Source organism: Macrotis lagotis, chromosome 2, assembly GCF_037893015.1.
Source record: "Macrotis lagotis isolate mMagLag1 chromosome 2, bilby.v1.9.chrom.fasta, whole genome shotgun sequence".
NCBI lineage: Eukaryota > Metazoa > Chordata > Mammalia > Peramelemorphia > Peramelidae > Macrotis > Macrotis lagotis.
Genome location: NC_133659.1, coordinates 76,039,671 through 76,055,642, shown reverse-complemented (window position 1 = coordinate 76,055,642; position 15,972 = coordinate 76,039,671). Strand labels below are relative to the sequence as shown.

The following is a 15,972-nucleotide window of genomic DNA, read 5'->3' as shown; positions in this document are numbered from 1 at the left end:
CCAGAAACGGAAAGGCTACTTCAGGACATGACAGATTCTTTTGAAAATAATTGCTAAGGGAATAATTGTCTGGGATATTGTAGAGGAGATTTCCATTTAGGCCTGAATCAAATTAGCTGTCCTCTAATATCCAATCTCCAAATTCTCTGAACAAACATTTACTGAGTCTCTGCTTATCTATAGGTACCAGGTTTGTTTTCAAGTGACTTCCAATCTAAAGTAAGATCTGAGTAAAGGTCACAAATATATGAATAGCTATGATACATAAAAGCAAAGTGACTTAAGTGCAATGGTGAATTATATGAAAAGTATAATAAGAAATATGAAGAAGGATTTTTAAATTATCTTTTGTTTTAATATCAATTTCATTTCCAAATATATAACTCCCCTGACCAGAGTCATCTTTCATACATTGCAGAGAAGATGCATTGGACAGGGAAGTTACAGGTTTAGAAATGAAAAAGAAGGAAAAAACGTTGGAAAACCAGTTCAGGAAAAATTAATCAACACTTCAAGCAAATCTGATAATACCTGCATTATTCCATATCCATAATCCCCAATCTCTGCCAAGAAAAGAGGAAGTTGTATTTGTGTCTTCTCTGGGGCAAAGGTTAAGCATTAGAATCACACAAGAACCAGTTTCAGGGTTTTGTTGTTTCTAGTGTTGTTCTTTCCATTTATATTATTGTGGTCATCATGTAAATGGCTTACTTGGTTCTGCTTACTTCCCTCTTTCCCAGTTCATACAAGTCTTCCCCAAAAATGAGCAAAAAATTTCACCTTTGTAGCTAAGGGATGCATGAATAGAGTACTGACCTTGGAGTCAAATCTAACCTCAGATACTTTGCTAACTGTGTGACTATGGACAAGTCACTCAATTTCTATCTGCCTCAGTTTCTTCATCTGTAAAATAAGGATCATATTAGTCTGTCTTCTCAGGTTGTTGTGAAGACCAAATAAGATAATATTTGTAAAGCTCTTATTGTAGTACCTAGCATATAGTAGGCACTTAATAACAGCTTATTTCTTTCCTTTTAATTTATTTGATTAATTCCATTTAATTATTATTAATAATTTAATTAATTCCATTTAATTTAACTTTTCCTTACTGAAAGGTGTGAACAGACAACTTTTAACAATCCAGTTTTAAAAACTGCTAACTTTTAATTAACTTGGGTTAGAATTTTCATTAATTTTTCCTGTAGTTGCCAAATCCTCTAGCCCTGGGAGGTATAACACCTTAAGCCTTTGCAGTGAACACCTTAGCAAGGAAATGAACTTTCCAGTAGTTAAAACCAACCAGAGAGAGAAAATCAGGCAAGGCTGGCACAGCTTGACCAGAGAAAAGCAAGGAACCAAGAGGAGGATGAATGGGATTTAAGGACGGGGTGGATAACGCCAAAGTCAAACTTTCATCAACTATGTGAAATAATTAAAGTATCTGAAAATCTAAAGTAGAATGAAATGAGAAAAATTGGTCTGTAGAAGGAAAGAAAAATGCAGAGGCCATCATATTTTAGTTTTTTAAAAAAAAGTAGATTTGAAGTCTCAGGACATGGATTGTATGTCAAATCATTTATTTTCTGTATGACCTTGGTCAAGTGGCTAATCCTCTCTAGACTTCTCTAGGTTTTGTCATCATCAGGGGCTAAACTAGTTGATCTCCAAGGTCTACTTTACCTCTGTATCCTATGGTTCCAACTTCTGAAAAATAATAAATTCTTTACACAGATAAGAACATTTTCTTCCTTTTTTTTTGAAGGCAACTTATGATTTTATCAGTGGAGGGAATTCCCAGGGAGGAACACCACCCTTTTGTTAATAAAGATCAGCACCTCTCAGACACTAAGAGGTTAAGCAATTTGTCTAAGATCACACCGATGGTATAAATCAGACAGAAACAGTACTGAAATCCAGAACTTTCTAATTCCCTATTTACCATGCCACATTGCTTCTCATAGAGAATTCCTTCGAAGTACACATTGGTATATTCTCTGCCCATCCAGACTATAGCTTCATGTCTGCACTGAGGCCGATGGATTTCCAAGGATGGTCCTCAATAGAGACTAACAGAATTTCCTTTGCGCCCTACAAATGATATGATGAACATCACCCCCCCCCCCATATTTGCAGAATTTACTGCAAGGAGTACCACAAATACCACAAAGCAATACCATAGAAGAAGGGGCAGTAGGGAAATAGTGCTATTGATGACCATCAAAACCAATTTCTGGGAAGGGAAAGACCCCAAAGAAGATTGTACTGAAGCTTGATCATGTTGAATCCAATCGCAGATCTAAGGGGATGCTGGCCATTGAGGGGATGTAAGCATTTTGAATTGGGAGGAGACAAGTAGAAAAGGGTAAAGTTTTATCTTTTTGTGTTTCACAGTAGAAACAAAGAAAATTCACAATAGAAAAAATTTAAATTGCAACAAAAATGAGATTGAAAAAAACCTGAAACATTAGGAAAAATTTGTTTCTTCAACCAGAATGTTCCTTCATTATAAATCATCTTCAATGGTTTGTCCTCATAGTCACCTAAGAAGAAAACTCAATTGTCTTCCAGCCCATTTTCTTTTAATGGAGAACTTCAGAAAGTTAAGATCAGTTGATGAAGGTCACAAAGCAAGTATACATAGAATCCTAGTCCCCTTAAATTATTTTATATAATTGTAGTGAAACAATCTTGTGCCATAAGAAATGACAAATAAGAATAGTGGGACTTGAAGAGCCCAATAAGATGATGTGGTGAAAAGTGAACAAAACTAGGAGAGCAATGTGTACAATAACCAAAAATTTGGAAAGAAATTAACTGTAATGAATGATTTCAGATGACTGAGGATTAAGTAGTCTCCCCACCTCTTGAGTGAGAGATAATAGATTTTCAGATATGGTCAATGTTTTCCTTTGTTTTAAAGATTTGTTTGTTTTATCAGCATGAAGTGGAGAGGGAAGCCCCAGAGAGAAGGGAAGTAGGCAGAAGTTTACCAAAGGAAAAAAAGATTATTGAAACATTTTTAAAATGCACAGAAAAGAACAGAAGGAAGGACAGAAGGAAACCACAACAAGCCAAACAGCTATGAAAGTTACATATTGAATTTCTTAAATCTATACTTAAAAGAAAAAGCAAGGTGTTCATAGTGGAAATGATGTTTCATCATCTTTTTCTGTTCTAGTTTATGCATATACGTTTTATTTTCTTTGGTGTTTGCTAAGTTCCCAACAAAAGTAAAATGACAAAAATAAAATAAATTCTTGTTTGAGCTATATTGTCTTTTCTCTTCTGCCCCCTCCATCATTGGTATTGGCCCTCCTAGCTGAAGGAAGGGGGAAAGAAAAGAGAAGAGAACTCAACTTGATCATAATGCTACAACCAAGAAGCTTAATTCATAATTTTATGAGAGCATAATCAAAAAGAAACTTAGAGATCATCTAAGCCAACCCTCTATGCAGAAAATAAGGTTCAGAGTAGTGATTTATCCAAGGTCACATAACAATAGCTGAAATGGGACTCGAATTCAGAGTCTCTAGGTACAAATTTAGTATTTTTTTAAACACTGTCCCTTCCTGCTTCGACATTTGAATGTACCACAAGTCAAATCACTCAATGAACACTCATCAGCTATCTACCATTGGCTGAGCTTTGTGTCTAGCAACGTTGTACCTAGGCTCAATTACTTTAGAGAAAATCATACCTTCAGGACATAATAACATGCAATAGAGTAGAACATGAGACATGATGCATCACCCTCTCAACAGAGGTAGCCTAGTTGGGACAAGAGTAAAGGTGATAAAATACACCATCAAAAGAAGAGAAGTGTTACAGTGACCCAGTTATTAAAAACCTGTATATCTTCTTTGCCTCCTTACTCTCACACAACCCAAATAATCAATTAGTGGTCAGATATTGTCATTTCTATTTCCACTATATCTCCTACATTGGTTCCCTTCTTTCCCTGAATAAAGCCACCCTCCCACTTCTGCCCTCATCATCACTCACCTAGAATCTTCGATAGACTCCTGGATGTGGCAACTAAGGCAAAATTTCCTTAAAAGTTCAAGTGTAGCTATGTCCCTCCATATTCAATAAAATCCAGTGATTTCCAGGTAGAATCAAATGTAAACTCCTTTGTTTGGCATGTAAAACCCTTCACATCCTGGTCTCAAATTTACCTTGCCAATCTTGTGAAATGCTACTCCCCTTTCCCCACACCAGCCAAGCTAACCTTAATGTCATTCAAATACGATAGTTTTAGCTCCCATCTCATAAGCCCCAATGTATGAAATGTGCTCTTTCCTTACCTCCCCCCCCCCTCTTAGAATCTCTAATTTCTTTCAGCATCAATTTAATCATCAATGTTCTTCTCAATGAAATCTTTCCTAATCCCCCTCTTTTTCATTTAATGATAATAATTTATTTGCTTATTTTATCATTGATAGTTTTCAACATTCATTTTTGGGTAAAATTTTGTGTTCCATAATTTTCTCCCTCCCCCCTTCCCTTGACTGAAAGTAACCTGATATAGGTTATACATGTAGAACTATGTCAAACACATTTCCATCCTAATCCCCCTCTTGTCCTTCCCCTGCTTATTTCTTTGCCCACTTTCACTACCTTGAATTTATTTTGTATATGTTGTCTCCCCTAATAGGTCTTTGAAGGCAAGAACTATTTTAATTTTTTTTCTTTTTTATAAAAAAACTAGTCTTGCTTTCAGATACACCATCACCGGGTGGCCCCAGCACCACAATGCAGATTTTTGTGAAGACTTTAACAGGGAAGACCATCACCCTTGAGGTTGAACCCTCTGATACTACTGAAAATTTCAAGGCAAAGATACAAGATAAGGAAGGTATTCCTCCTGATCAACAAAGATTGTTTTTTTTCCTGTCAAGCAACTGGAAGATGGATGTACTTTGATTACAACATTCAGAAGGAGTCTACCCTTCATCTTGTTCTGAGGCTTCGGGGTGGTGCCAAGAAGAGAAAGAAGTCTTACACCACTCCTAAAAAGAACAAACATAAGAGAAAGAAGGTTAAACTTGCTGTTCTGAAGTACTATAAGGTTGATGAGAATGACAAGACGAGAGTGCCCTTCTGATGAATGTGGTGCTGGAGTCTTTATGTCTAGCCATTTTGACAGACATTATTGTGGCAAGTGTTGTCTAACCTACTGCTTCAACAAGCCAGAAGACAAATAAATGCATATGTGTTAATAAAGAATTTAACTATTTTTTGAGTCTTTAAGTTTATTCTATATTTGCATGTTAAATAGGCCTTTCATTTAAATCATCCTAAGCAGTATGCTTATGGCCCAAAACAGGTTTTTTTTTTCCTACCTCCCTTTAGGGGAGGTAGAAGTATGTAATAAATTTCTTAGCATGCTATGGATGGTTTCTTTGACATGTTGGCTCATTTGAAGAATGTCTTAAATAAAAGAAAGTTCTTCATACAAAAAAATAGTCCTTATATAGCACATTAACATCGAAAAATGATTTACATGAATTATCTTACTTGATTCTCACAATAGCCTTGGAATATTGGTTCTATTATTGTCCCCATTTTACAGATAAAGAAAATGAGACTGATAGAGATGAAATGATTTGCCCAAGGTCACACAGAAAGGGTCTGAAATCATATTTGAACTCGTCTTCCTGCTTCCAAATCACAATAGCAATCTATTCACTGTGCAACCTAGCACAGTACCTGAAGTCTTTTTGTCTGGGAGTCAGATGAGGGTTGGAGAATGGAGGGCTTGGGGTAGAGAAAGGATGGGAGTCAGGAGTGTTCATCCTAAAGGTAAAAATCAATATTGCAAGCTCTGGCTCCTTCAAAGCATGTGAACAGATATATATGACTGACAGGCTTTCTTCGCTCTTTGGATAGGTAGCATGATTTACCTGCCTCTTCTCCATCCTTCAGAGGCAAAAAAAGAACTAACCAATTCATGTATATGAAAATCAATGCCATGAATCAATGCCATGTGATACTGGCAATCTTTCTATCAGTAAAACAAGACACAAACAATCAGAGACTGTGATTAATTGAAGGCTGCTTAGAGACAGCAAGATAATATGTAGAGAGCTGAACCTGGAGTCAGGAAGCCCTGAGTTCAAATTTGACTTCAGGTACTTACTAGCTACCCTGGGTCAGTCACCTAACCTCTGTCTACCTCAGTTTCCTCAACTGCAAGATAGGAATTATAATTGCCTCTATCTCCCAGGGTTGTTGTGAAGATCAAATGAGATAATATTTATAAAGTGTTCAGCAGGCACACAGCAGGCACTCAATACATGTTTATTTTCTTTCTCCTTATTATGGAAGTGGGGGGCAGGGATCCCCATCCCCTCACCTAGTATAGCCTTCCTTCATGGATTCAAACTACAACAGAGCAGAAAAAGGTAGCTATTGGGTCTGCATCTCCTATCCCCCAGGAAAAAGCTAGTCCCCTGGACTCCATCTGGCCTCTCTTCATTAATTGATTGATCCATGCCTTTAGTATTCATTGAGGACCTGCTGTGCACAAGACACATCACTTCTAAAACTAAAGTCATCATCTCCTCCATCACCACCCCTAGCAATATGCTGCTTCCTTTCAATGTTTCCATTTCTGAGACTTAGACCACCATTCAGAGCTGTAACTATAAAATTTTGCAGTGGGGGCAAGTATTTAACAACATCTCAAGTTAAATGGCAGGAAGCAATTGTTTGTGGGAGTCTGAGTGAGAAATGCAATGTCCATGGCAGGAACACAAACACTCCAAGAAGCAAATACTTACTTGAGACCATTAGTAGGGGAGGCATTCACCTCAACCTGGCTGTCTGGTAACTCTATTTTAACTAATCTTGCTTTCTAGTAGCTACATTCTCTTGCTTCTATGCTGCACCAGTAAGTGCAGACAGGGCTCTCTAAGTACAGGGAGATTGAGTCTATGTGACTGAGCCTCATAGCTTTTCCACTTGAGCCAGGTCTCCCCTCCCAACTCCTACCTTTCCCAGGAGGCCAGCTGACTGTATATTGTCACTGCTGGAAAGCAATGTGGATAAAGCTGAAATGGATCTCCATATAGTATTGGAGGGAAGGGATGGTGCCAGGATCTCTTTTCCTCCTCATAGGAGCCAAAGATGCTTTGCTCAGAGAGAACTGAATGCAGAGTCAAAGGACCTGTGCTCAAACCTGGGATCTGCTATTTATTGCCTTTGGGACTTGGGGCAAGTTACTTCACCTTAGCCAATCAGTTTCTTCATCCATAAAATGAGAGGAAGGGATTAAATGACCTTTAAAGTCCTTTCCAGTTCTACATTCTATAATCTTATGATCCCTGTGTTGTAGAAAGATACTTATTTCCAGGATGGGTCACAAGGTAATTCTGCCAGGGATTAGAAAAATCAATGACTTCCTCTAGAGGTCCCATTGAATGGCATGGTGAAAAGAGCCTGACTCCAGGCAGAGGAAGTGGGCTCAGTCTCACCTTGAACATTTATTTACTATATGCTATTGGGCAAGTTACTTAAATATGTTTCCTCATCTACAAAATGAAGGATTTGACCTGGATGGTGCCTGGGGCCCCTTCCAGTTCCATATCTATGATCATATGATCATTCTTGATGTGGATGACAGGTGCTAGATAGGTTGACGAAGGGTCTCTTTTTCCTCTATTTACTTTGCTAGATCCATGTCCACTAAAGATTGATGTGGGGTGGGGAGTGACTAACTGCCCCTTAGCTGCATTATTGCCCACAGGACTACCCTGGACCACAGATATTACACTCCCAATCACAGTAGCCACACATATCCAGTCTAATCTGTCTTCCACATGATAATTCTTTAAATATTGAACACAGTTATGTCATCCCGGAGTCTTCTTTTCTCCAGGCTAAACATTCTCAATTTCTTCAACTGATTCTCATATAACATAGACTCAAGACCCTTCACCCACCTAATTGTTTACTTTATGGCACTTCTTTCACTTATTAACATCCTTAAACTGTTATGGCCAGAGCTAAGCTGCATTTCCAGAGCAAGTACAGAGGGAATGCCATCTCCATATTCCCTGAAGGCTATGCCTCTCTGTGTCTTGGTTCATACTGTCCTACATACTTGGGATGGACTCCCCACTATCCCCTGCCTCAAACTATTTTTTGAAAATCTACCCTTCCTTCAAGGTCTAACTCAGATATTGCATCCTCCATAAACCCTTCACTGATTCAGCTTCTTGAAAGGAGTTTCTCTCTCCTTAAATTTCTCATAACTCTTTGTTTGAACCATTCAATTAACTTCAACTCAATTCAACAGCAATTGGTCATATGCAAATACTAAGCTAGAATCTGGAGAGACAAATATGCTAATGCTCCTTTATATCACAGTTATTTGGACATATCTTCTAGCCTAATTAGACCATAAATTCCTTGGGGGCAAGGTCTATATTTTATTTCATCTTTGTACCCATAGCATCCATTATAGTGCACATTATACATGCTTAATAAATGTTTGTTGAGTTGAGTTAATGTGACATTTTGGATAAGAAAATAGGTCAAATTCTAAAATATTCCCACCATCTCCAACACTAGGAATATATCCAAAATTTAAGAGAAAAATATGATGAACCCACCCTGAAGAGGTAGATGGGGGACCGAAAGGAAGGCCTTGCAAAGGACTAACGAACATCCCAAATTCTTTACCAGAACCACAAGCCATACAAGATTTTCTGAAGGATGGAGGAAAGAAAATGTTAAGAGGAAAGAAATGTCACAAGTGGGAAATATAATTGGCATATGCATTTTACTGAGGAAGCTAAGGGATAGAGAGACATATGTAGGAAAGTGTTATAAGGACATTATGCAGCATGTCGGGTATATTTCTGAGGGAGGACATCTTACAGAAATCTGGCTTGTATTGATGGGAAGTGATAGTTCATTATGAATAAATTATGTTTAATACACTGTTCTGATTTAATGAATCATCCCCCATTCATTGTTAGACCACCTCCAAAAAATTATAGAGAATTCTAGGGCAGTGAAAGGTCTGGAGAGGTTGTCCATTGCCTCTGTTCCCAGGTAGGTCTATGTTCAAATCATTCCAGGAAGAAAACTGTCTGGACTTTTCTGAAAGGTCTCCCACAAAGGATATGACACAACATTCCTTCATTTGAGCTCCTCTGCATTATCAAAAGTCCTTTTCAGGACTTACTTAAGTATAACCTTTATCCTTCTAACTATAATCTAAACTCTAGCCCTCTTCAGTGGATGCTCTCCACTGAGGACACAACTCATGAGAGAGATCAACCACCCTACTCAGCTTAGAATATTCCTTCACAGAAAGAAAAATCATCAGCATATCCATTTTTACTTCCTCTTGCTAAAAACAAAACTTGTCCAATAAGGATTTTTATCCTTAAAGCATTCTGTCTGAAAATGGGGAGGGAGGGAGAGGGAGGCACACTGTCCCAAATGGCAAATCCACCCAGAATACCAAAGGATCCCAAAGGGTTCATAGGATTTAGGGGCCATCCTGTTCAAATACCTCAATTTACAGGAGAGGTTAAGAAATAGACTCAAAGTCACACAGGAAGTCTAGCAAAGCCAGAAATCTAAGTCCAAGAGCAATATTACTTCTACTTCACGTCAACAGTCAGGTAACTAGTCAAAGGATTTGAGTCAATGTCCTTTAACACCAAAGCAAACGTAGGAATCTATGGGCTCAGAGACAAGAGACATGGAAGTCAGAATCAACTCTAGTCACTAGCTCTAAAAAAGAGTCATAAGTTTTTGCCTCTGCATTAGGAAAACAGATGCAGAATAAGATTGATTATTAATCAATTCAACAAATATTTATCAATTTCCTCTTTATGCATTCTGGTCTTGAACTCAGATTCGGGTTCATATTTTTGCTTCTGATACTTGGTCACGTGGACAAGTTTTTGAACTATCACATGCCTCACAAAAATCTGTAGGATTGATTTACTAAGTCAAAGGAAGTTGCTGAAGTGTGGGCTCACCTGTGCTGATGAAATCCACATCAAAATCTTTGAATATTCCTCTCCGACATGGGACATGGAAATAAAAAAACAAAAATAAGACAGTCTGTCCTCTTGAAAAACTTACATTCTATGGGAAGATATGTGATATGCACAGATAGTTAACTCAATTTAACTGGGGGATTTAGAAGTACGTTTAAAGAGTAAAATAAACATTGGAAATAAGATGAGTGCAGGTGAGAAGCAAAGCAACTGGTTGTGAAAGAAAATACTTTGCATCAAATATCTGATATACAAGAAAAACAAAACTCCAGCACCAATATAGAAAACCAAGAGTCATTTCTTAATGGATAATTGATCAAAAGATATAAACAAAAAAATTCCCCAAAAGAGGCGCTGTAAACTATTTACAAGTCTGCGAAAGAATGCGCAAACTAAGAAGAGGAGAAATATAAATAAAATTTTCCTTCATATTCAACAAATTCACAAAAATAATAATAGATTTCAATGTTGAAATAGTTTTCCAGGAAGACTAGTGTGCTGATGGTGGTACTGTGAACTGATTCAACTATTCTAGAAAACAATGAAGAATTAGGTTAAGACAGTAACTTTGATCTGAAGATTCTGTTGTTAGGTGAATACTCCCAAAAAAGCAAAAAAAAAAAAAAGGCCCCAGTATATGAAAATTTTTATAATGCATTTCATGGTAAGAAAAAAGAATTAGAAATAAAGGGAATGCCAATTGATTGCAGAATGAATAAATTAATTATTTGTGGTACATAAATGTAATGAAATGAAATATTATTGCATTATTTTAAAAATACAGAGAATAGGAAGACATATGAAGTGAACTAGGAAGAACCAGTAAAACCATGTACATGACTGCACAAAAAAAAAAATCTGTCAACTGAGAGAAGTCTAACTAGAGAATAAGGGAATAAGTTTACTAAACAGTTTTTTACCTCTTTTTTAAATTCTTTATTATAAAGAATAACTTTGTGTTGGAGGAAAGGAAAAGATATAATGAGAATCAAAGGTGATATAAAAACAAAGGATTACAGTGAAATTTTTTTTTAAAAAGACCAACATTAAATCTAAAGCCAGAAGACCCATTTTTGAATCCTGTCCTTTACTCCCTGTGTGACTGTAAGCCACTCGTTTTACCTCCCTAGTATGGACAGAATGGTCCACATACTCATGAAGAGTCAGACATGACTGAATGAACATCAATAAAGCCTGTTCTCCCTGGGCAGTATGGTGACTCAGTGGATAGAGCATTGGATCTGAAGTAAGCAAACACTGAGTTCAAATCTGGCCTCAAACATCTATCAGCTGTGTGACCCTGGGAAAGTCACTAAACTTCTGTTTGCCAGAATCTACTGAAGAAGGAAATGACAAACCACCCCAATACTTTTGCCGAGAAAACCCCATGGTCAGTATTGAGGCATTAAGGTCCATGGGATCACATAAAAGTGGAACACAAGTGAACAACTGAAAAATCAACAACAATAACAATAAGACCTATATTCACAAACATAAAAAGAGGATGTTAAACTGGACTATCTCCAAGAGCCATTATAGATCTAGCTTCTAGAGTAAACCCTGTACTATTTACTTCATTACTTATTTCAGTTTTTTGAGTGCTGAGATAATATGAAGTCTTTTCCAGAGGGGGGGGAAATGGAGCTAGGAAAACAGAGCATCTATGTTCATTTAGAGAGGTTTGGTGGGTGTATCTAAGGGAAACCCATTAGAATAAACTGAAAGAGAAGAAAGGGAGGAGAGCTTGCACGAGAGGATAAATCATTCTGCTAAGCTTGGTGATTTCTGCCAAAGCCAAATCTTCCAGTTCCAGTTCAAATCAAGAAACAAGGTCATCTGTGGGAAGCAGGGAAAAGGAAAACAGAAGAGGTAGCAGTGGGTGAAAGAGGAGGAGAAAACCTTGGAAAGGAATAGTCGCCCTTATTGCTAGCAAAGGGAAAGACACTTAAAAGAGTCTAACTCCAATGTCTGGTCAAACAATCTGATATTTTTCATTTTACCCAAGCACAATACACTTGCTGTGTCTATGCTACACCAGTTATATTTAGCAGTGATTTGAAGGGTCAGATGATGCTCAGTCTAGAGTGTAAACATTGTTCTAAGAATTCCTACCAAGGGGATAAGAAAGGCAGGAGACAAAAAGCTTTGTATTTTCCCTAGAATCTAATACAGTGCTTTGTAATTAAGTAAAATTGTAATTTGTAGGAGTTTAATAAATGTTTATGAATTTGACAAATGATTTTTACAGCAAAATGAGATTCTCTATGAAGCGCTCCTGCCCTGCCTTCCTCCTCCTCCTCGTTTCCTAATCGATGAATGCTTGAAGCATCCCATTATACCTAAGCTAGCACTAGCCATGCTTTTCTCATCCATTCTTCTCTTCAGTTCCCTTGCTATCATGGTCATGCCCTTTCCTATTCTGGGACCAAAATCAAATCAATATTGCCATTGCCACTACAAAGAATGTGTCAGTCTATTCTCCCAAAGCGCTATTCACCATCCTTTTCTAACCCAGAATACCCCTTCTTCTCCATTGCTTCTTACACATTTTGTTTCCCCATCTTAGAATGTAAGCTCCTTTAAAGCCAAGAACTACCTTTGCTTCTGTACTTGTCTTATCACAATGCTTAGCATTTCAGCCTCAGACATTTATAACTGTGTGTCCCTGGACAAGTCATTTAATTCTGCTTGTCTTAGTTCTTCATCTGCAAAATGAACTGGAGAAAGAAAGGCAAACCATTCTAATATCTTTGCCAAGAAAACCTCAAATGGGGTTATGCAGAATTGTATATGATTGCTACAATTCAATAACAACACAACAACAATTGTTTCAAGTGTGAAAATGTTTCCTCAAGGGAAGGCAAGGACCCCAACTTCTGTTTCTGAATTCTGTGCAGGATGTAACACAAGTATATATAGATGTTCACCGAATACTTTCCCTGTATATTCTATCTCCCCCAAGGAGATAGATCAAGAATACTTATGAAGCACTTGCTCAGTGTCCAACACTGTGATACGTGCTGAGAGCACAAAGACATATATACGCATACACACACACACACATACACACACACACACACACACACACACACACACACACACACACACAAACACACACACTCCTAGAAAGGAGGAGGAAGAGTAAGGAAGGATTTTTTTTCCCTTCATGCTCCCAAGAGCCAGGAAAGAACTGAGCAGGGATGATGTGACCTCTCCAAAAATCTGTGGTGTTGGACAGGAACTCATAATCGGAGAAGGGTCTCAGGGTGGAGGAATGTAAGAAAATATTTCTCTTATATTCATATCCCTAGCTCAGAATTTGACAAATACTAAGTATCTAACAAATAATTTTTTACTCATTCAGTCAGTTGCAAAGGAAATCTGATTCTCCTTTCTTGCTATCAATTTATATTATATACTTTATATGACAAATGCATTATAGAAAATGCAAATAAATGGAAGTGTAAAAATGGCAGATCATAATTCCCTATTTTCAAATTTTAATCTGAAATAGTTTATTTTCATAGAATTGTAGAATCTCAGTGTTGAAGTGACTTTATGGGTCATTTGGTCCAAGCCATGCTTGAACCAGGAATCCTCTAGAGCAAGTGTTCAAGGTGGCCTGGAAAAGACCTAGCTTTAAAAAGTCAAGGTCTCCCACTTTATTCAGGGCCATCTCTGGTCATCCTGATCCATATCTGGCCCCCTTGACCCAGATGGTTCAACTTTGGCCAGCAGTCGCTCCCTTAAATCTAAGTCTTGTTGTGGCATCACCTCCTTGATATCATGGACATCTCTGAGAACATAGGACAAACAAGAAACAAAAACTTCCAATGCTTTACAACTCAGGAACATTATAAATTGGTCCTTGCCATTATTTAGAGTGCTCTCTAGCCCTCTCCTCCCCCAGGAGACATTTAGTAATCAGTTTATGAACTTTTGGTCATAATATTAAGGCGACTGTCCCAGGCTTAGAGCAGAGTTGTCAGCCAGGCTGTAAACACTAACACCACCAGAAATCTCTACCCTCACAAGCTAAAAGAGAGGAAGTACAAGAAGGGTTAGTAGAGGGAGGACAGGGCAAGAGAGGAAGAAAGAGTGAGATCATCTGAAATAGCAGCTGGAGCCAGGGTTGAGGGCAGTTAATGGTGACTTAGAGGTTTGCTGGGAGGTGGGTGTCAGTGAATGGGTCCACCAATCAGACTTCTATCTTTTCAGGTCACTGCAATGAACAAGTGGAGCCACCAATCATTTTGATGACTCTTCACCATCAACTGCTTCTATCACTTTTGCCATTATCTTTCAGTCAAGTGGTTAATGATTTACAAACATGTCAATGCAAAAGGGAAGCTCTTATTTAAATGAACCCTTTAGAAATCCCTTCATGAAATGAAAAGGCATTTTGTGATGTGAATTATCAATACCACTGTTAAATTTAGCATTTTGAATATTATTCTTTGTTAAAGTAGGACACCTCTTCCATCATATAGTGTGAGAGGGTGGATTTTGCAAACTTTAAAACACTATGTTAGATATTATTATTATTATTATTATTATTATTATCACCATTGTTATAAAAATTTGCTTCCTTTTACCTTTTATCATTTAGTATTTTATTTTCCCCATTTCTATATAAAAATGATTTAGAGCATTCATTTTAAAATTTTGAGTTCCAAATTCCCTTCCTTCCTCCCTCCTTAACCTCACTCAATGAGAAAGCAATGCAAAACATTTCCATATTAATCAGGTTGTGAAAAAAAATAGACCTCCTCCCCTCAAAAGAACCTCAACAAAAATAAAGTTAAAAAATGCTTCAATATGTATCAAAAACCATCAGTCCTTTCTCTGGGGATGGATCTCATTTTTAAAATTTTCTGGGATTATTGCATTTCTGGGGAAAGCTAAGTCATTCACAGCTGATCATCTTACATTATTGCTGTTACTTGGTACATCATACATTTCATTTTCTTTTTTTAATCTTTTTTTTCCCAAATACATGCAAAGAGAGTTTTCAACCTTCATTCTTTTGCAAGTTGAGTTCCACATTTTTCTACCACCCTCTCCCCTTCCCATGGCAGCAAACAATCTGATATAGGTTATACATATATAATCATATGTAATATATTTCCATATTAGTCATGTTATGAAAGAGGAATTAGAACTAAGACCGTGGGAGAAAAAGAAACAACACAAAAGAAATCTTACAAAGTGAACAAAGTATATTTTTCTCGGCATTCAGACTCTGTAGTTTTTTCTCTCTATGTGGATGGCATTTTCCATAACAAGACTCTCAGGACTGTCCTTGATCATTGAACTGCTGAGAGGAGCTGCTTGACAGGTTTTTCTAAGAGCATCCTGCTCATCATTTTTTAGTGCAGAATAATATTTCATCATAATCACAAAGCACAATTTGTTCAACCATTCCTCAATTGATGGGCATCCCCTCAATTTCCAAAGGAATATGTTTCCTCAGACATATCAATAGAACTGTCCAAAGACCTCCTAAATTAGAGTTATGGTTTTTTTTTGAAGATAAGGAATTTTAGGAGCTTGGTTTAAAAAAGCAGAATGATCCTGAGACAGTAATCCTAGTTCATGTCTATTCTTTAATTGATTGATCTTTGAATAGTTTCCTGTCCCTGAATGCCTTTCCTCTTTCACTTCACCTGTCAAATTTCTGTCAATACTTTCTATGCTATCTTTTTGTCAGTTAAAAACATCCTAGAGCTGGAGACACCCTATACCTCAGTGGGAATAGATTTCAGATTTTTTTTTCTTTCTGTGGAATTACTTTCCATTCTTTAAAATAGGGATTCTTAACCATTGTGTGTATGTGTTGTGGATCACTTTGGCAGTCCAGGGAAGTCTTCTCACAATCATGTTTTCAAATGCATAAAATAAATTTAGAGATTTACAAAGGAAACTGTTTATATTAAAATATAGTTATAGA

The 15,972-nt window shown here is 37.2% G+C and overlaps 1 protein-coding gene and 1 pseudogene across 1 annotated transcript in view; one reads left to right on the top strand and one right to left on the bottom strand.

Annotated features, from left to right (window-relative positions):
* The window catches only part of CACNA1E (calcium voltage-gated channel subunit alpha1 E), a 596,540-nt gene that overhangs the window by 531,762 nt on the left and 48,806 nt on the right, over positions 1 to 15,972 (bottom strand). The window lies entirely within an intron of this gene.
* On the top strand, positions 4,741 to 5,204 carry LOC141512862 (ubiquitin-ribosomal protein eS31 fusion protein-like; annotated as a pseudogene).